Genomic DNA, 21,608 nt, shown 5'->3' with positions numbered 1-21,608 from the left:
GATTTGCATATAAATAGAAAAACCATCAAGGAAACAATAGTGAGATTTACCTGTCAGGCGTTTAAGCATCTGATCAATGAATGGCAGTGGAAAATGGTCTTTTTTGGTAACCTGGTTCAGCCTCCTATAGTCGATGCATACTATCCAACTGTTCTGCACCCGAGTAGGAATCAACTCCTCCTTCTCATTTTTTATCACGGTGAGGCCGGTTTTCTTTGGAACTACCTAGACGGGACTCACCCATTGGCTATCGGAGATAGGATAAATGATGCCAGCTTGCAAAAGCTTGGTTACCTCCTTCTTCACTACATCAAGAATCACTGGGTTGAGTCTTCTTTGTGGCTGTCTTACTGGTTTAGCCCCATCCTCTAAATTTATTTGATGCATACATGTGGATGGGCTAATACCAGGAATGTCCGCCAGGGTCCAGCCTATAGCCTTCTTATGCTTCTTGAGAACTGATAACAGCCTCTCCTCTTGCTCATCAGCAAGGGAGGCAGATATAATTACTGGAAAACTTTTTCTATCATCCAAGTAAGCATATTTTAAAATTGATGGTAGAGGCATCAATTCTGGTGTGGCCGGCTGGATAGTGGTAGAAAGGGATGGTTTCTCAGCTTGTACCTCATAAAGAAAGTCAGAGGTATGTGTACTTCCTGAAACATGGTTAGTTCTATCTGACTTTATAAAATCAATCTCAAGAGGTAAAACATCACCAGACATGTGATCAATATCAAATTCAGATTCACTATCAGCATCAAATTCAGAAATATGATCAAGTGCAAATTTAGATTCAATGCATGAAGAGTGACAGGCATGCAGATTAGGATGAAGATCAGTCATGTATTCATCAACAATATGGTCAATTATTTCAACACGAAATACAGAAAGATCTACAGATGGGTGTTTCATAGCATCAAGAATATTAAAATGAATAGTTATATCACCAAACTCCATAAATAGTGTGCCTGCATATACATCCATCTTAGTTCTAGGAGTTTTCATAAAAGGTCTGCCTAGAATGATGGGAAGTGATCCTTTAGAAAATCCCTCCTCCATATTAAAATATAAAAATCAACAGGGAAAATCAGCTCACCAACTCTAACTAAGACATCCTCTATGAAACCAGCAGGATAGGCAACACTTCTATTAGCTAAATGAATTACCACATCAGTTGACTGCAAAGGACCAAGAGATAGAGAATTAAAAATAGACAGAGGCATAACACTAATAGAAGCTCCTAAATTTAGCATGGCATTGTCAAGCTTATTGTTCCCTAGAATACAAGGTATGCTGAATGTACCTGGATCTTTACATTCTTCAGGGATTTGGGGAACAGATTTACGCGGAGACATTTCTGCCCATACTAATTCTTTCACTTCCTTTAAGCTTCCGCTTATTAGTGCACAGCTCCTTCAAGAATTTAGCATATCTTGGAATTTGCTTTATTGCATCCAGCAGAGGTATGTTTACCTCTACTTTTCTAAATGTTTCCAATATCTCCTTCTCTGCCTCTTCCATTTTTTTGTTGGAAATTGCTCTTGGAGGGAATGGAAGAGGGATATGCTGCTTCTCTTTAGATTCACCTGCATAGAAATTGTTAGGTAACTTACTCTTTAAATTTTTGTCATCATCTTTTTCTAGAGTAAAGTGAGGTTGGGCAGGTTCATTTGCGGATGAGGAAGATGTTGCTGGTTGAGGTCCTTGACACTGCTTTCCCAACCTCAATGCAATGACACTCACATTTTTGGGATTCTGGACAGATTGAGAAGGTAATCTGTCAGAATTTTGGGACTATTGTTGATTTAACTATGTAGCCAATTGTCCCATCTGATTAGTTAAGCTCTAAATGGAGGCTCTGGTCTCTTGTTGAAACTGCATGTTTTGCATAGTCATTTGCCTCACAAGTTCTTCAAGGGAAGGTTGCGGAGGGGCCTCAACTGTTTGCTGTTTCTGGGGTTGTTGTTGTTGTTGCTGCTGGATTGGTGGAGGGACGTATGGTCTGCTTGGGCCAGCAGCATTTTGAAAATAAGTTTGTTGTTGCTGTTGCTGTTGTAAAGGATTCGACCATCTAAGGTTGGGATGATTCCTCCATCCGGGATTGCAACTGTTGCTGGAGAGGTCATAATTATTCTATTGTGGCTGATTTTGCTGTTGAGGTTGAGGAGGTCTCTTGTAGATGTTTGCAGCATAAGCTTCAGACTATTCAATTGCTTCAGATTGTTGCACAAAGGGGCAAAGGTCTGTGTGGTGGTCGGCAGAGGAGCATAAACCACAGAGTCTGGCGACAGGTGTAGATTTTTTGTTCATGGCCAATTGGGTTACCAGGTTAACCAAGGCATCTAGTTTACCTTCAAGCTTCTTAGTCTCACCTGATGAATTCGTGGCTACTTCATGCACTCCTCTAATGACAATAGCATCACTTCTGGCACTAAATTGCTGGAAGTTTGAAGCCATCTTCTCAATTAAATTTTTGGCTTCAGCAGGGGTCATGTCTCCAAGGGCTCCACCACTGGCAGCATCTATCATACTTCTCTCCATGTTGCTGAGTCCTTCATAAAAGTATTGGAGAAGAAGCTGCTCTGAAATCTGGTGGTGAGGGCAACTGGCACATAATTTTTTAAATCTCTCTCAGTATTCATATAGGCTCTCTCCACTGAGTTGTCTAATACCTGAAATATCCTTTCTGATGGTCGTGGTCCTGGAAGCAGGGAAAATGTTTTCTAAGAATACTCTCTTGAGGTCATCCCAGCTCGTGAAGAACCTTGGAGCAAGGTAATATAGCCAGTCCTTTGCCACTCCCTCTAAAGAATGAGGAAAGGCCTTCAGAAATATGTGATCCTCCTGGACATCTGGTGGTTTCATGGTGGAGCAGACAATATGGAATTCTTTCAGATGCTTGTGTGGGTCTTCACCTGCAAGGTCATGAAACTTTGGAAGCAAATGGATCAGTCCAGTTTTAAGAACATATGGGACATCCTCATCAGGGTATTGGATGCACAAGCTTTCGTAGGTGAAATCAGGTGCAGCCATTTCCCTTAGAGTCCTCTCACGGGGTGGAGGTTGTGCCATATTCTCAAAATGTTCAAAATTATAATGCTCAAAATCACCAATAACAGAATGCTTAGGATGCTCAAAAGGTACTAAATGATGTCTAACTAATCTATGAAATGTCCTATCTATCTCAGGATCAAAGGGTTGTAAGTCAGATGGATTTCCTCTAGTCATACACTAAATTCAGCATGCACAACTAGTTGCCTTCTTATGCAAGTAACAGCGTAGGTTTAAACTACAACTACCATTAAATGATATCCAAATGACTTGAAATTTTGTGAGCAACCTTCTAAAATGATGAGAAGATAGCACAAAAATTTCAAATGAAAATTTGAAGTCTAACTATATAAGCTAAAAATGATAAGTTAAAAAAAAAGAATAATACTTGAAAAATAAAAAAACTTTTGACAAAATCACTTTTTTTGGACGATGGAGACCTCAGCCGGCTACTACGGCGTAGGAAATTTTTTTCTACCCCAAATACATATATAATAATTTCGATTCTGATAACCGGAGCAAAAGTTATGGTCATTTGAAGTTTTGACAAAAAATCAAATTTGCTACTTTTTTGGAACTTTCAAATCTGACCAAACTGAAGGCTCTAGCTATTTTTCCCACAAAATATAGATTAAAAGAAGTTACCAAAAAAAACATTCAGCCAAAAATAACAACTCTAGCTACTAAAACAAAAAATCCCAAATAATTCAGCAAGGGTGGTCGTCGCTACATGATTTCTACTACTACTCTGTTTTGCCGCAAGCAAAAAGGGTCGCTAAATCAGTCGCAAAACACTATTCATAGTAATACACCCAAAACTGAAACAAGGGAAGCGCTTAACAGAAAAACTATAACAGAACACACACTAAACAAAATACCAAGACACTAAACAACACTAACAATTAAACATAAAACACGAAAGAATTAAACACTAACCCGACGCTAGCTATTATGAACCTTTGGACACTGCTCCCTGGCAACGGCGCCAAATGTTCATAACAGATAGTAGGAAATAGTAACAAATTGGGGGGGGGGGCGGATTGTTTGCTTTTGTAAATTAAACAGCGAGTAAAATTGAATTAGAATTTATCAGAATTAAAATATGTTGCTTCCCCTTGGTTCACAAGCAAGTCTCTTATCCTAGGTTGCAAGAATTTATCCTTTATCAGTTCAACCACTTAATCCAACCCTAAATTAAATTACTAAGCAAAATTTAACATAAAGCATTCATTATGTGATTAAGCATCACACACACCAATTACTCATAAACGATCATTAAGCATGAACGTAAATTAAGCGTAGAGACAATTAATCAAGCACTAAGCATGCATGAATTAATAGCAACAAAATCAGAGTAATTAGTGAAGAGGAAAAAATGAACAAAATTTAACAGTAATAATAGAACCTCAAAGAGAATTGTGCTTGATCCTCAAGAGAAATCAACGCTGCGGATTTAGCCTTCCATTCATCAAATAGAGAACGAAATTTTATTGATAAAACTAAATGTCTGAACTGGAATTGTAAAAAAACGAAAATAAAAGAGAAAGAGAAGAGAGACTAAAACTAAAAACAAAAAATAGAAGAGAGAGAGGAGAGAGAGAGAGCTAAACTAGAACCTTGGTGCTGTTATATAGTTTTTTCAGCCCCAAAGCTTACAAATCTGTTTTAAATCCAAGCCCATAAGTAAAATCAAATCAAATCTAGATAAGATAAGATCTAGATGAAATAATATCTAGATGAGATCAAATCTAAATAATATCTAGATAAGATTGTTGGATCGAGTGGCCTCAGAATAATTAAGAAGGGGCGGTTGAATTAATTATTCCTAAACCTTTACTAATTAAAAATTACTCTTCTAAGGCTTTTACTAAATTGTTAAGAGAATGAGGAGTAGAAGAGAAACTTAACAGAAAGTAAAAGCGGAAATTAAATGCACAGCGGAAAGTAAAAGAGTAGGGAAGAAGGAAACAAACACACAAGAGTTTTTATATTGGTTCGGCAACAACCCGTGCCTACATCTAGTCCCCAAGTGACCTGCGGTCCTTGAGATTTCTTTCAACCTTGTATAAATCCTTTTACAAGCAAAGATCCACATGGGATGTACCCTCCCTTGTTCTCTTTGAACCTAGTGGATGTACCCTCCACTAGAACTGATCCACAAGAGATGTACCCTCTCTTGTTCTCACAAACCCAAGTAGATGTACCCTCTACTTGTACCACTAAGGATGTACCCTCCAATGTGTTAAGACAAAGATCTCAGGTTGTTAAATCTTTGATACTTTGTGAATGGGGATACAAAAGAATTCTCAAGCGGTTAGTCCTTTGAACACTTTTGTATAAGGGAATGGGAAGAATCAAAAGAATTCTCAGACTGTGTGGTTTTGAATTCTTTGACAAGGGAGAAGGGAGACACAAAAGAATTAAGGCGGTTAGTCCTTTGTTCTTTTGGAAAAGGGAGAAGAGAGACACAAAAAGAATTCAGGCGGTTAGTCCTTGGCGAATTCTTTTTGGCAAAGGGAGAAGAGAATGAAAAGATGAATAGCACAAGTTTTCAAGGTTTGGAATACCAGAAAACTTCAGAAAGCTTTTGGTACAAAGAAGAAGAAGAAGTTCAAAGAGATTCAAGGCTTGTAAAGGATTGTAAGAGATTGATTGAAAAAGTATTCAAGATTGAATGAATTCTTTTATTTGCAAAACAAAGCCTTGCTTTTATAGACTCTTTGTGTCTGGTCAAGAAGACAACTTAGAAGAGTTATAACTTTTAGAAAAACTTAAAACCAATTTGAAAAAGTCAAAACCTTTTTGAAGAGTTACATCTTTTGATTTATTCAGAAACAATAACTGGTAATCGATTACCAAATAAGTGTAATCGATTACACAAAGCTTTTGTGTGAAAGGATGTGACTCTTCACATTTGAATTTGAATTTCAACGTTCAAAGGCACTGGTAATAGATTACCAAAACATTGTAATCGATTATAGCATTTTGAAATTAATTGGAACGTTGTAAATTCAATTTGAAAACTTTTTCAAAACAATTTTGCTACTGGTAATCGATTACAAAAATCTGGTAATCGATTACCAGAGAGTAAAAACTCTTTGGTAAACATGTTTTGAGAAAAATCATGTGCTACTCAATTTTTTAAAAAAACTTTTCATACTTATCTTGATTAAGCCTTCTCTTGATTCTTGAATCTTGAGTCTTGAATCTTGATCTTGATTCTTGAGATCTTGAACCTTGAATCTTGATTCTTGATTCTAAACTTTCTTCTTGAGTCTTGAATTCTTCTTGATTCTTATCTTGAACTCTTAAATTGTTCTTGATTCACTTGAGTTGTTCTTTGATTGATCTTTGATTCACTTGAGTTGTTCTTTGATTGACCTTTGAGCTTTTTGTCATCACCTTTGCCATCATCTTTTGTTATCATCATTGTTATCATCAAAACACCTTTGAATCACCTTTGATTCACCATGAAGCTTTGCTTCTACAAAGATAAGATAAGATGAGATCTAATTTTGTAGAATAAATTAGTCTGCCTTCTTCAAGTCCAAGCCCAATGCTAGATTCAAGCCCAATGCTTCATTAATTCTTGAAATTAGATTAAAAACATCAAATTAGCTGAATGGGCCCAAATAATAAAACTGCCTAATAAATTTGACAATTAAGACTAATCAGTATTTTAAATGGTGCAAAAAGGGTTAAGAAATAGGAGAAAATAATGGCACATCATGCCGGCTGGCTAAAATTTGAGGAGCATAATTGCTTGTGAATTCTGACATTGTCGAGTGATACTACGCATGATACTTGGGTCAATTTGAAGGTTGTTAGATGTCTCCAATGACTTATTAGGATTTTCAAGTTTATGCCATTACTGTAAACAATAGTTACGGTGCAAAAAATATGGATAAATTTGATGTCCTTGCCTCTCATTCTCTCACAATTACATCTTTGCGTATTTATTTAACATTCACTAGAATGTGAATGTACGTCGTTTGCTTGTTTTCTCAAGTGACTTGCGCTGTTGAGTTGATCTTCAAGTCTATTCAATTAGAAATTGCTCGTTCTACACGTTTGGTGAGGGTGCCATGAACGACGAGTAAAAAAAGGTGAAGAAGAAAAAACGTTTGATTGACTTTGTTTCAAGTAAAAAATAAGAGTACAGACATTCATGTGACCTCATTTTATAATTCTTAAAAGTTTTCTTTTTCAAAGAAAAGTGAGTTGTCAAGAACAAGAGTCATTTGACTTAATCTATCAATTGAAAATCCTTTAAATATTTCTCGTCCTTGAAAATTCATTTTCGAGAACTTGCATAATTTCTTCCATTTTTCCTTGCTACAAGGTCATGACAAAAGATAACAATAGATACCTCAAAGCCCTGCACTGGGGCAATGAGAGGCACCATGCATAAGCCTCAAGCGAACCTAGGGGCAGATTAGAAGTTCTCACCCGGTAGGTTGATAACTCGAAAGAGCGGCCTAGGAAAAAATCAGGGTAATAAAAAATAAGAAGAAGAATAAAGAGCGTGTTTATCAAAGGTTTGGTCCCAAAATCCAAACTATAAAAGTATCTAGTCAAGATTTGAAATGACACATGGTCGTGTTTCAACATCCCAAACACTAATTTATCCCTTATTACCCCCTCTAAGCCAAAGCATATTTTTTTCTTAAAAAGCAACAAAAAAAAAAAAACAAAAACAAAATAGAAACCCCAAGTAGCAACCACCGTTAAACCGGCAGAAAGAGCAATGCAAACAACACATGCGTGAAGTTGGGAAACAGAAAAAAAAAAAGGAAAAATCCGCCAAAGCGCGAGTGAAGAAAAAAGAGAGACAAAAGATCTCCAAATTTTACAAGAAAGGCACAAAAGTACAATAAAGATTAATGTATAAGACAAATGGAGTAGAGCCCAACCCAAAAAGTTGAAATGAATAAAAGTACAAGCAAGTCTCTCAAGGTTCTTACTCAATATAACCCTTAAACACTCTTTGAGCCTCTTTGATCCTTTCTTTCATAGCCCTCTTACCCCTGATCAAGGAATGACTAATTTTGCTTTTAAACTTTGGATTCTGGAATGGAATCCGCACACGCTCGTGATTGTTGAAAAAGTATAAAAGAAAAAAAGAAGAAGAGAATCCTCGAGGTCTCGCACTTGCACATTTGAGAAGAAAACTCATTCGACCAGGAGTTCGTGGAAAATGCTCAAAGACAATTGTGATAGTAGGGCACATCTGATGTTAGTCGCTCATATAGACTCCTTAGGATTCCTTTTGAATCCAAGGATGGACTTTGCTGTATAAATTCTTTCGGGATCAGCCCATGTCATCGAGTTTCAGCAGGATCGACAGACCCTTAGCATCACTCTATGACTTTAAATCAGGAAGGTCCCAAAGCCATATATTTTCTTGTTGTGCAGAGTAATAAAAAATTTTAAACAAAAAAAGAAAGGGACAAACCCTAGGATCAATATTTCAGTTGATTGATTAAATGTCAAATGGTTCCACTGGGGTCATCCAAAATTGTCAAGTGATTAAATCAAAACATGCACTCTGTGGGAGTCCCCAAAGAGATTTACAAAAAAATAGGATGAGATTGCATGAGTTATCATGTCTTTTAGAAAGAGGTAGTTAATCTGTGTTTTTTTTTCACAAAAAAAAGGGAGAAGCAAAAAGAAAACAAGATTAAGATCACCAAAAGAGGAAAGAATGTCATGAACATTGCACCATTTTTCATTGCATTTGCATTGTTGCGTACAAAACCTGCATATACTTCATTTTAGGGAAAAGTTTGCATGTCCATGCATTCCAATACCCATGTTTCGCATCAGGCTATGAGTCCATAGATTTTTTATTATATACCAATTTCCAAAATCCAATTGCATGATTCATAGGTGTCGCAACCTATGCGAAAAGGCCAAAGCGTTTGTCTCCAAGGGAGAAAATGAGCGGAGTTGCCACCAACATCTATTTGAGGAAAATGTTAAAAAAAACCAAAAAAGACGAAGGTCTGTGGATTTTGAAAATGAGGGTTCAAGAGTTGTTTATGCACGAGGAAGGTATTAGCACCCCACATGCCCGCCACAAAGGACGACAACCTCTAATCGAGTGTGCAAATCATGACTTCAAAATTGTGTATTTTTTCCTTTTCATATTTTTTATGTTTTCCCCTTATATGAATTTTACTTTTTGGGGTCGACAAGGGTATTTCCCTCGCTCCTACATATCCTCAGGATCGATGAGGAACTCAAACCTACGTAGTTCTTTAAGTCTGAAAGTTTGTGTGTTTGATTGATTTTATGTTTTTTTGAAAGATTGATTTTAGTTAGGAACAAAAGTCGTTTAAGGCGTTGGACCTTGAAACGGTGTTTTAAACTTTAAAAAGCGGAGATGATCATTAAAGCGATGGACCTTGAAATGATCTTTTGATTTTTGAAAAGAGGAGAGAATCATTAAGGCGTTGGACCTTGAAACGATCTCTTGATTTTTTATGAAATGAAGAAGTTTATGAGTTGGTTTTATTTTGTTTTTGCTTATTTATCCTCAATCCTTTTTTAAAGATAACTTCTGAAGCTAATGATCAGTTAAAACTTACTTTACAAAAGAAAAATGATTACCGATGATCGAAGAAGGAGATGAAGATACACAAAATAATAGAGAGGACCCCTAAGGGTCCATGAATCATGTTCCAATCCTTAAAGACAAGCACTAAGCGGATGAAGATAGAAGAACAAACGAAGAACGGCCGAAGAATGATGTAGAAATCGATTGTAGTCGCGATTCGACATCGATTTAGCTTCTTTTTCTCTTCTTCCTTCTTCTTTTCTTTTCTTTTTCTCAATGCAGGACCTTTGGACCTCTGAACCTCCCTCTCATCCCCTCTTCATGCTTATTTATAGCAAAGCAAGGCATTTGGGGTCATGACAGCTCGCCCAGGCGAGCTGTAACTTCATCCTAAAGCAACCTTGCTCACCCAAGCGAGCTGGTTACTTCACCATGAAGTTATCTTGCTGGCCCAGGCGAGCCAGAGGCTAGCCTGGGTGAGCCAAAGGTTTGAAAAAGCCTTAAAATGACCATTTTGCCCTCCATTTCGGGTATTTTCGTGTTCTTTTCCGAGACGTCGAAAAACCTTTTGTATTGCATGACAACTGGTGTCAAGCAGCTCAATTCGGCTAGCAAGGTTGAAAATTTTAGGAAATGACAGTCCCCAGAAAAAATTAGGGTATGACAGTTGCCCCTTTTAACTTATCTTTTATTGGAAGTAAAGGGGAAGTAAAGATAAGGACACTAATTTCGTTCGAGCGATCTCGCTATTCGATCAGGCAACTGGCGAAAGCCAACAAAGTGAAATCGACAAAACATGAGGACATTGAAGTTCGTTTATTTTTTTCTTTTTTTTTAAACACATAGAGGACGCCGAGTCCTATGAAGCACAAACATTGTCGTCTTTGAAAGCGTAAATGGCTGAAGACATTGTCGTCTTTTGAAATGTAAATGAAGCCATTGCCGCCTTTGGAAAGCATAAATGACTGAAGACATTGTCGTCTTTTGAAATGAAAATGAAGGCATTGTCGCCTTTTGAAAGCATAAATGACTGAATACATTGTCGTCTTTTGAAATGTAATTGAAGGCATTATCGCCTTTTGAAAGCATAAATGACTAAAGGCATTGTTGTCTTCGAAATGTAAAGGAGCAGATGACCTTGATTGTCTCTACAAGACAAAAGACTATGATAGTCTTTGAAAAGTAAAGGAGCAGACGACCCTGATTGTCTCTGCAAGACAAAAGACTGTGATAGTCTTTGAAAAGTAAAGGAGCAGATGACCCTGATTGTCTCTGCAAGACAAAAGACTATGATAGTCTTTGAAAAGATAAATGCAAGGACTTTGAGTCCCCTGAAAGATAAAAGACGAGGACTTTGAGTCCTATGAAAGATAAAAGTGAGGACTTTGAGTCCTACGAAACATGCCAATATGTAGTAGTACCAAAGGGCTTAACCTTATGAGAAAGCAAGAGATCGAATCTTTGAGAGGCCTCTCATCCAAAACTCAAAAGATAGGACATTAGATTTGGGAAATTGGTATATAAACAGAAATCTATGCACTCATAGCCTAATATGAACATGATTTTTGGGATGCAGATGCATGCAACCTTTATCTTGAAATGCAGTAAATGTAGGCTTTGTATGCAACAATGCAATGCAATGGAAAATTGTACAATGTTCATGATATTCTTTTCGATTTTTGTGATTTTGGTTTTGATTTGATTTTTTTTCCTTTTTTGTGGAAAACACAGATTAATTGTCTCTTTTTGAAAGATGTGATAACTCATGCAACCTCATCTTATCTTTTGTAAATCTCTTTAGGAACTCCCTCAGAGTGTATATTTTGTTTGATTTAGTCACTTGACAATTTTGGAATGGTGGCAATGGAGCCATTTGACATTTAATCAATTAACTGAAATATGAATCCTAGGGTTTTCTCCTTTTTCTTTTAAAAACTTCGATTATTCTGCACAACAAGAGAAATATAAGGCTTTAGGACCAATTGCATGCACCATTGAAGGATGGCAATGGATTTTTACACTTTGGTATATAACCAAGTGAAACTTTCTTGATTTAAGATTATAGAGTGATGCCAAGGGTTTGTCGATCCCGCTGAAACTTGATGACACGGGCTGATCTCGAGGTAAAGGCCACCATTGGATTCAAAGGAATCCTAAGGGGTTTTGCCTGAGCGATTAACATCATGTGTACCCTCTTAAGGATTCTCTCTTTTCTTTTATTATATATATATATATATATATATATATATATATATTCAACAATCACAAGCGTGCGTGGGTTCCATTCCATAATCCAAACTTAAAAGCAAAATTAGTCATTCCTTGATCCGCATGGGATTTATTGGGCTTGTAACATGGTCAGGGGTAAGAGGGCTATGAAAGAAAGGATTAGAGATGCTCAAAGAGTGTTTAAGGGTTATATTGAGTAAGAACCTCAAGAGTGTTGCTTGTACCTTTTAGGCTGAGCTTTACTCCTTTTGTCTCATACTTTAATCTTTCATTGCACTTTTGTGCCTTTCTTGTAGAATTTGGAGATCTTCCATCTCTCTTTTTTTTCACTCGCCTTTGGTGGATTTTATTTTATTTTCTTTTCATTGTTTCCCAACTTCATGCATGTGTTGTTTGCATTGCTCTTCCCACTGGTTAGCAGTGGTTCCTACTCAGGGTTTCTATTTTGCTTTTGGTTTTTCTTTTGTTGTTTTTAGAAAACAAATATGCTTTGGCTCAGGGGGTAGCAAGGGATAAATTAGTGTTTGGGATGTTGAAACATGGCCATGTGTCATTTCAAATCTTGACTTAGATCCTTTTGTAGTTTGGATTTTGGGACAAAACCTTAATAACACGCCACTGATTGTTCTTTTTTTTTAATTTTATATCAACCCTAATTTTTGCTTAGGCCTCCCTTTCGAGTTTTCAACTTACCAAGTGAGAAATTTTGATCTGCCCTTAGGTTCGCTTGAGGCAGGCGGGCTTTGTGGTTGATTTAGGGATGGCCTTTGTGGTTGATTGGGTGGTGGGTAATGAGAAGGGCTGGTATTGCTAGAGTATTGATATTATGGAGTTGGTGGGAGATTTGGCCATGTAGGAATGACAGTCACAACATGGGTTCCTCCCTCCTTCTCATTCTCTTCATTTGCCCCAGCTTTCTCATTCATCAAAGCAGGATAATCAAATTTGCCTCTTTTCAGACCAACTTCGATCCTTTCGCCGGCGAAAACTAAATCCGCAAAGCTTGAAGGTGTGTAACCTACCATCTTTTCATAGTAGAACACTGGTAAGGTGTCTATTATCATTGTTATCATCTTTTTCTCTATCATTGGGGGTGCTACTTGAGCTGCCATATCCCTCCACCTTTGAGCGTATCCTTTGAAAGATTCGTGCTCCTTTTTGCACATGTTCTATAGTTACATCCTATCCGGAGCCATATCAGAATTGTACTGATACTGCCTAATGAAGACAATCATTAGGTCCTTCCAAGAATGGACTCAGGAAGGTTCCAGATTAGTGTACTAAGTGACGGCTGCCTCAGTAAGACTTTTTTGGAAGAAATGCATCAACAATTTTTCATCTTTTGCATATGCTCCCATTTTCCTGTAGTACACCTTTTGGTGATTCTTGGGGCAGGTAGTCCCCTTGTATTTATCGAAGTCCGGTACCTTGAACTTTGGAGGAATGACCACGTCAGGTAGTAGGCACAAATCTTCCATGTCAGCAAGGGCATAATCTTCACCTCTTTCAACGACCCTTAATCTTTCCTCTATCTGATCCAACTTTCCCTTTCCAGCCATAGCAGAAGGGGCTCTTCCCATTGCAAAATGCAAGGGTTGTGGTTGTGGGCGAAACTGAGGGCCCTCCAAAGTGTTTGGCAGGGGTACACCACCAACTGTTTGCCCTTCAGTGGCGTATTCGAGGCAAGGCTTGAAGTTGGCTAGATTGTGGTGGGGTGTTTCATGTGTCCCCCCCATGGGTTGAGGGATAGGTGTATGATCAGATTGTGGTTGTTGGCTCTCAATGAAGATGGGAGTGGAGTCATTGACATTCTGATTGGGAGTATGCACCATATTGGGTGGTGTATAATTAGGAGGCAAGCCATATGGCGAGAAGGCATGCTTGTTTTGAACTTGCACAAAATGGGGGCCGCCCATACTTTCCAATTCTTTGCCTCTCTACCGTACCATATCCGAGATGGGATGATTTCTTTGGTTGAGGCCAGATGGGGGAGTCAGGTCCACCTCAGCAACGACACTGGTAGCGACAACTGCAGCCGCATTGACCTTCATTATCTTCTTCATGCTCATCATGGCCTCCATCATTGTGGCCATTTGCTCTTTCAGGGCCTCTATGTCAACCTTTATCCGCTCTTGCACCTTGTCTTCTTCTTCACTCATTACTCTAGCTCTAGCACATGTTCGGTAAGGGCACCGTAAAGCGCATTCTTTCCTTTTGATAACAATGATTACAGTTCTGATTTCAAGGAAAGAATGCAATGAGCAATGCAACCAATGAAAAGCATGGATGCATGCGAATAATGCATTGTTGAAGTATTGCAAATTTTACATAGGATATGGGGTTGAATCAATTCAGATGACATTGTTTATTACATCTTGTTAGAGTCAAAGTGAAACTGGAAGTAACACATGGATGTGAACAGTCCTCAATTTTTTTTTGTAAATTGGCACAATTATGTGTTGGCAATAGACAAAGAAACGATGTAACTCGGTCCATTTTTTGCCCCAATTTTTGCAAGCTAGTTACTTCCATACTTGACCTTGACTTGATGAAACTTTCCTTAAAAGCATGTGCTTGGTTCAACCCCATAATCCAAGGAAAAGAAATTTTGATTGGCAATACTTTGACCACACCTCATAGAGATGAATGACTCGGGCATACTTATGCTATGCACGACAAAATGCAATTATGAGATTGATATGAGATGCCCTAGGAACCACCATTTTCCTAGTTAACCATGCATTAGGTACCATGTTCACATGATTTTCAATCATTTTTTTAGAAATGGGTGTATAATCCCAACATGGTTGGTTTATAGCCATCATCATGGTACCCGACACATGTAACTAAGAATGTGGTGTGACTTTCTTTTCGTTCTCTATTTATTTTTTGTTCCCCCACCCCCCTTTTTGTAGAGGAAAATGAAAGGGTCATGTTGATGCAATCCTACCCTGCAAGGGCATTGGATAGAAGACTCTAAGTAGATTGGGCCAGAGATGCAAGAGAAGGCCCTAGGGTTCTTATGAGCCTTAGGGTAGATTTCGGGTCCATGGGCTAAGTACAAGCCCACTTATCTTTGTAAATATTAAATTAAGGTTTCATTATTTTTGGTCCTTGTATTTAGGGCTCCATAATGTAGGTAGGGTACCCTAGAAATATAAGATTTTTCAGCCCTTGTATTTTAGGGCACCTAGACTAGTTTTTGTATTAGGGGTACTTTTTGTAATTTCACATGCACTAAGTGAATATTTGATGTGTGTTGGGAAATAAATTTAATTGAATTGGTAGAAGCCCAATCCAATTAAATTTTAGAGGGAGAGGTGAGCATTTGCTTACTACACCCCATTGTCACATCATATAGTCACACTTTGTGCATGTCCTTCATGCTTTACATGCCTCATGACACCTAAGCACACTTAGTGGAGAATCTTGGAATTGATCTTGGATTAGTGGGCTGAACCATAACTAAAATTCACTAATCATAATTAGTGAAATTTTGGCTCCAAAGTTTGGCTCCACAAATTCAATTTCAAATTCAAGTGAAATTTGAATTGAAATTCAAATTTCCCTCCAATTTTGTGTGACACTTAGGCTATAAATAGAGGTCATGTGTGTGCATTTATTGAACTTTGATCATTTGAATATTAAACTTCAGATTTCAGAGCTCTTTTAGAGCACAAAATTTCGTGCTCTTCTCTCTCCCTCCCTTCATTCATCTCCTTTTTCCTCCAAGCTCTTATCCATGGCCTCCTATGGTGGTGAGCTTCTTCTAGACTCATCTTCTCCTTGAAGTGGCATCTCCTCTCTCTCTTCCTTCTCCATTCCGCTACCATTCATCTTCCAAGAAGCAAAGGAATCCATTGATGAAGAAGATCCTAGGCCTACAAGTTCCAATGGAGCTTACATCACATGCATGAGTGAACATGACATGCAAATGAGGAAAATAGAATGTATGCAACTGTCAGAACAAAAGAGCATGCTAAATGCAGTTGTGTGATAATGCAGTGATTTATGCAAATGCAATGCACGAATATGATAAATGACAAATGCGGGAATGATATGTCCATTGTGATGCCATGAAGAGATGCATGATGCAATCAATGAATATGCCAGAGTAAGTTTGCTATGTGCCCCCTAATTTGAGGAACCTAGTGGAAATGATCCAAAGGTCCACTTCTAGTGATAACTCCAGAGGGTGGTTTTAAGTAACTTTACTGACTTCTAGAGATATCATCCTCTTAGGTAATACATTGTGGCGATAGGGACTATCAGCAACAACGCATCACTAAAAGAGGAAAACTCTAGATGAGGCTTCACTGTCATCAAGCAAGTCGGAGACTCAACATGACCATAGATCGACCTCCACTCCTTATGGCTCACATAGACCCGGGTGTAGGGCCTAATATCTCAATGTGTGTGCGAGGTGTAGGTGCCATGTGCATAGAAAAAGTATTTCTAACTATGAATGTAGTCGATAGATAAATAGACACCAAACACAACAATATAGCAAAGGTTATGTACAAATATGGACAAACAAAAGATAATAGAGAAAAAGGAAAATAAATAAGTAAAGATGTCATGATAAAAACATTGAACACTAACTGAATGGTCTAACTCTCTAACAGTCCCCAGTGGAGTCGTCAACTGTCACAACCTGCCCTCCAGTGGGGGGGCGCGAAAAGGCCTCTCGGTCGAGCCAAGGGTGCATCTTCCGTTGAAGGAAAACGCGTGGAGTCGCCACCAACGTTTATTTGAGGAAAACGTTAGAAAAACCCAAAAGACGATGGTCTGCGTATTTTTGAAATGAGGGTTCAGGAGTTGTTTACATACGGGGAAGGTATTATCACCTCACGTGCCTGTCACAAGGGATGGCAACCTCTTATCGAGTGTGCAAATTATGACTTCTATATTACTTATTTTCCCTTTTATCTTTATGCTTATTTTATGTATTTTTCCTTTTTATGCATTTTTTATGTTTTTCTTGCCTTTTTATGTTTTTTAATTTTTTGTGGTTGACAAGGGTGTTTCCCTCGCTCCTACGTATTCCCTAATTGCGATGAGAAAATCAGACCTACGTAGTTCTTTAAGAACTGAATGTTGGTTAAGTTGTTTTTATCTTTTTTGAAAGATTGATTTTAGTTGTGAACAAAAGTCGTTTAAGGCGTTGGACCTTGAAACGATCTTCTCAAATTTGACAGGCGAGAATCGTTAAGGCATTGGACCTTGAACGTTCTCTTGATTTTTGAAAGGAGAGAATCGTTAAGGTGTTGGACCTTTAAACGATCTCTTGATTTTTTGATGAAATGAAGAAGTTTATGAGTTGGTTTTTATTTGGTTTTGCCTCATTAATCTTCAATCCTTTTTTAAAGATAACTTGCGGCGCTATTGACCGATTAAAACTTATTTTACATTGATGGAAAGAGTTTATGACACAAACGATCAATCGAAACTTATTTAAATGGTGATTAAGTGAGATTACAACACAAATGATCGGTTGATTTCATTTAAATGGTGATTAAGTGAGATTACGACAAAAACGATCGGTTGAATTTTATTTTAATTATGATTAAATGAGATTATGGTATGAGCTATCGGTCAAAAATCACTTTTAAACAAAGAAAAAGATCATCGATGATCGAAGAAGAAGATGAAGATGCACAAAACAATATAGGGGACCCCTAAGGGTCCATAAATCAAATTCAAATCCTTAAAAGCAAACACTAACCGGATGAAGAACAAAGAACAATGAAGAACGGATGAAGAACGACGAAGAATCTTCGCGGAATTGATCACAGAAACTTCATAGAAGCATTACGGAAGCACCTCAGCCTGGATTTTTCTTCTTTTTTCTCCTTCTTCTCACCAATTTTAGTGGAATTTGCTCACTAAGGGTGTTGAACCCCTTCCCTATAGCCTCCCACGCACTTTTATAGCCAAAATAGAGGATGAGGTTGTCGTCCAGCTCGCCCAGGTGAGCTGGAGGTTTCCTTCAGAAGCAACCTTGGTCGCCCAGGCGAGCTGGTTACTTCTTGTTGAAGCTTCCTGGTGAGCCTAAATGGGCCCAGTGCTGAAGAACACCCCCTAAATTGATCAGTTCACCCCAATTTTGAGTTTTTTTTTTTGGCTTATTTCCTTCTGAAACATCGTGAAATCCTATGGATCGTGTGGCAATGAGTGTTAAGAAGCTCAACTCGGCTAGCAAAAATCTAAATGTTTGCAAATAAACGTCCTCGAATGAAATTAGGGTATGAAAGGTACCATGTTCACATGATTTTCAATTTTTTTTAAGAGAAATGAGTGTATGATCCCAACATGGTTGGTTCATATCCATCATCATGGTACCCAACACACATGTATCTAAGAATGTGGTGTAAACTTCCATTCTTCATTGTGACTTTCTTTTTGTTCTCTTTTTTTGTTTTTGTTTTTATTTTGTTTGTTTTCTCTTTCTTTTCTTCTTTTCTTTTTTGCAAAGGAAAATGCAAGGATCATGCATTAGTGAACATGACATCCATACAATGAAAATGGAATATATGCAGTTGGCAGAACAAAAGCATGCTAAATGAAAGGGGTATGATAATGCAGTGATTTATGCAAACGCAATGCACGAATATGATAAAGAATGAATGCAGAAATGATATGTCCATTATGATGCCATGAAGAGATGCGTGATGCAATCAAGGAACATGCCAGAGTGAGATTGCTATGTGCCCCTAATTCTGGAAACTAATGGAAAGGATCCAAAAGTCCCCTTCTAGTGACAACTCCAAAGGGTGGTTTCAAGTAACTTTACTGGCTTCTAGAGATATCATCCTCTTAGGTAATACATTGTGGCAATAGGGACTATCAGCGACAATGCATCACTAAAAGAGGAAAAATCTAGATGAGGCTTCACTATCATCAAGCGAGTTGGAGACCCAGCATGACCACAGATCGACCTCCACTCCTTATGGCTCACATAGAACCGAGTATAGGGCTTAATATCTCAATGTGTGTGCAAGATGTAGGTGTCATGTGTGCGTAGAAAAAGTATTTCTAACCATGAATGTAATCGATAGATAAACACACACCAAACACAACAACATAGCAAAGGTTATATGCAAATATGGACAAAACAAAAGATAAAAGGGAAAAGGGAAAATAAATAAAGAAGAAGTCATGATAAAAACATTGCACACTAACTGAATGTCCTAACTCTCTAACACTTCCCCAGTGGAGTCGCCAATTATCGCAACCTATGCGAAAAGGCCAAAATAATAGGCCAAAGCGTTTGTCTCCAAGGGAGAAAACGAGCGGAGTCGCCACCAATGTTTATTCAAGGAAAACGTTAGAAAAACCAAAAAAGACAAAGGTCTGTGAATTTTGAAAATGAGGGTTCAGGAGTTGTTTAGTCACGGGGAAGGTATTAGCACCTCACACGCCCGCCACAAGGGACGACAGCCTCTAATCGAGTGTGCAAATCATGACTTCAAAATTGTGTATTTTTCCCTTTTCATATTTTTTATGTTTTTCCCTTTTAATGTTTTTTACTTTTTGGGGTCGACAAGGGTATTGTCCTCGCTCCTACGTATCCTTAGATGCGATGAGGAACTCAGACCTATGTAGTTCTTTAAGTCTGAAAGTTTGTGTGTTAGATTGATTTTATGTTTTTTTGAAAGAATTATTTTAGTTAGGAACAAAAGTTGTTTAAGGCATTGGACCTTGAAACGGTGTTTTAAACTTTAAAAAGCAGAGATGATCGTTAAGGCGTTGGACCTTAAAATGATTTTTTGATTTTTGAAAAGAGGAGAGAATCGTTAAGGCGTTGGACCTTGAAACGATCTCTTGATTTTTGATGAAATGAAGAAGAGTATGAGTTGGTTTTATTTTGTTTTTGCTTATTAATCTTCAATCCTTTTTTAAAGATAACTTGCAACGCTAATGATCGGTTAAAACTTACTTTACAAAAGAAAAGCGATTACCGATGATTGAAGAAGGAGATGAAGATGCACAAAACAATAGATAAGACCCCTAAGGGTCCATGAATCATGTTCAAATCCTTAAACACAAGCACTAACCGGATGAAGAATGAAGAACGACCGAAGAACAATGTAGAAATCGATCACAGTCGCGATTCGGCGATGATTTAGCTTCTTTTTCTCTTCTTCCTTCTCCTTTTCTCTTCTTTTTCTCAATGCTGGACCTCTGAACCTCCCTCTCAGCCCCTTTTCATGCTTATTTATAGCAAAACAATGCATTTGGGGTCATGACAGCTCGCCCAGGCGAGCTGTTACTTCATCCTGAAGCAACCTTGCTCGCCCAGGCGGGCTAATTACTTCACCATGAAGTTATCTCGATGGCCCAAGTGAGCCAGAGGCTAGCTTGGGCGAGCCAGGGGTTTGAAAAAGTCTTAAAATGACCCTTTTGCCCTCCCCTTTGGGTATTTTCATGTTCTTTTCCTAAACGTTAAAAAACCTTTTGTATTGCATGGCAAGTAGCGCAAGCAACTGAATTCGGCTAGCAAGGTTGAAAATTTTAGGAAATGACAATCCTCAGACGAAATCAGGGTATGACAATAGGACTCAACGTCCTTTGTTTTTTTTCATAGGACTCAATGTCCTTTGCTTTATGTTTCAAAAGACTACAGTGTCTTTTGCTTTCAAGCTTTATAAGACTACAATGTCTTCTGCTTTATGATTGCGAAGACTACAATGTCTTTTGCATTTACACTTTCAGAGACTACAATATATTCAATCATTTACGCTTTTCAAAGACTATAATGTCTTCAGTCATTTACGCTTTCAACGACTATAATGTCTTCAGTCATTTATGCTTTCAAAGACTTTAATGTCTTTTTGTCATTTATGCTTTCAAAGACTGCTTTCATAGACTACAATGTCTTCCGTTATATATGCTTTCAAAGACTACAATGTCTTCAGTCATTTACGCTTTCAAAGACTACAATGTCTTCAGTCATTTACACTTTCAAAGACTACAATGTCTTCAGTCATTTACTCTTTTAAAGACTACAATGTCTTCAATCATTTACGCTTTCAAAGACTACAATGTCTTCAGTCATTTATGCTTTCAAAGACTACAATGTCTTCAGTCATTTACTCTTTCAAAGACTTCAATGTGTTTTTTCATTTACGCTTTCAAAGACTACAATGTCTTCAGTCATTTACACTTTCAAAGACTACAATGTCTTCAGTCATTTACGCTTTCAAAGACTACAATATCTTCAGCCATTTACGCTTTCAAAGACTACAATATCTTCAGCCATTTACGCTTTCAAAGACCACAATGTCTTTGGTTTTATGATTCCAAGACTACAATGTCTCTTGCTTTATGATTTATAAGACTTCAATGTCTTCTATTTTACATTGTTTTCAAAGACTTCGACGTCTTCTGCTTTATCTTTCATAGGACTCAATGTCCTCGTCTTTTTTTCATAGGACTTAATGTCCTTTTCTTTGAGTTTCTTAGGACTCAACGTCCTCTTTTTTTATGCTTTCAAAAAACTTCAAGTGTCTTCCGTTTTTATGCTCTAAGGGACTTCAATGCCCTCCATTTTACATTTTATAGGACTTCAAGGTCCTCTGTTTGGTGTTATAGGACTTCAATGTCCTTTTTTTCGATTTTGTTTCTTTTGTTTTCTCTGGTGTTCGATTTTTGAATAGCAAGATCGCTCATATGAAATTAGGGTCCTTATCCTTACTTACCTTTTATTTTCAATAAAAGATAAACAAAGAGGGGCAACTGTCAGACCCTAATTTCATCCAGGGAATGC

The 21,608-nt window shown here is 37.7% G+C and overlaps 1 non-coding gene across 1 annotated transcript; it reads left to right on the top strand.

Moving 5' to 3' along the window:
• The first annotated feature begins 2,587 nt into the window (after positions 1-2,587).
• On the top strand, positions 2,588-2,694 carry LOC114368879. The gene has a single exon (XR_003657440.1). It is a non-coding gene; the product is annotated as a small nucleolar RNA R71 (small nucleolar RNA).
• Positions 2,695-21,608: the final 18,914 nt, after the last annotated feature.

The sequence above is a fragment of the Glycine soja genome, chromosome 1, assembly GCF_004193775.1.
Source record: "Glycine soja cultivar W05 chromosome 1, ASM419377v2, whole genome shotgun sequence".
Lineage (NCBI taxonomy): Eukaryota > Viridiplantae > Streptophyta > Magnoliopsida > Fabales > Fabaceae > Glycine > Glycine soja.
Note: the sequence above shows the minus strand (reverse complement) of the source record. Positions and strands in the feature narration are given on the sequence as shown.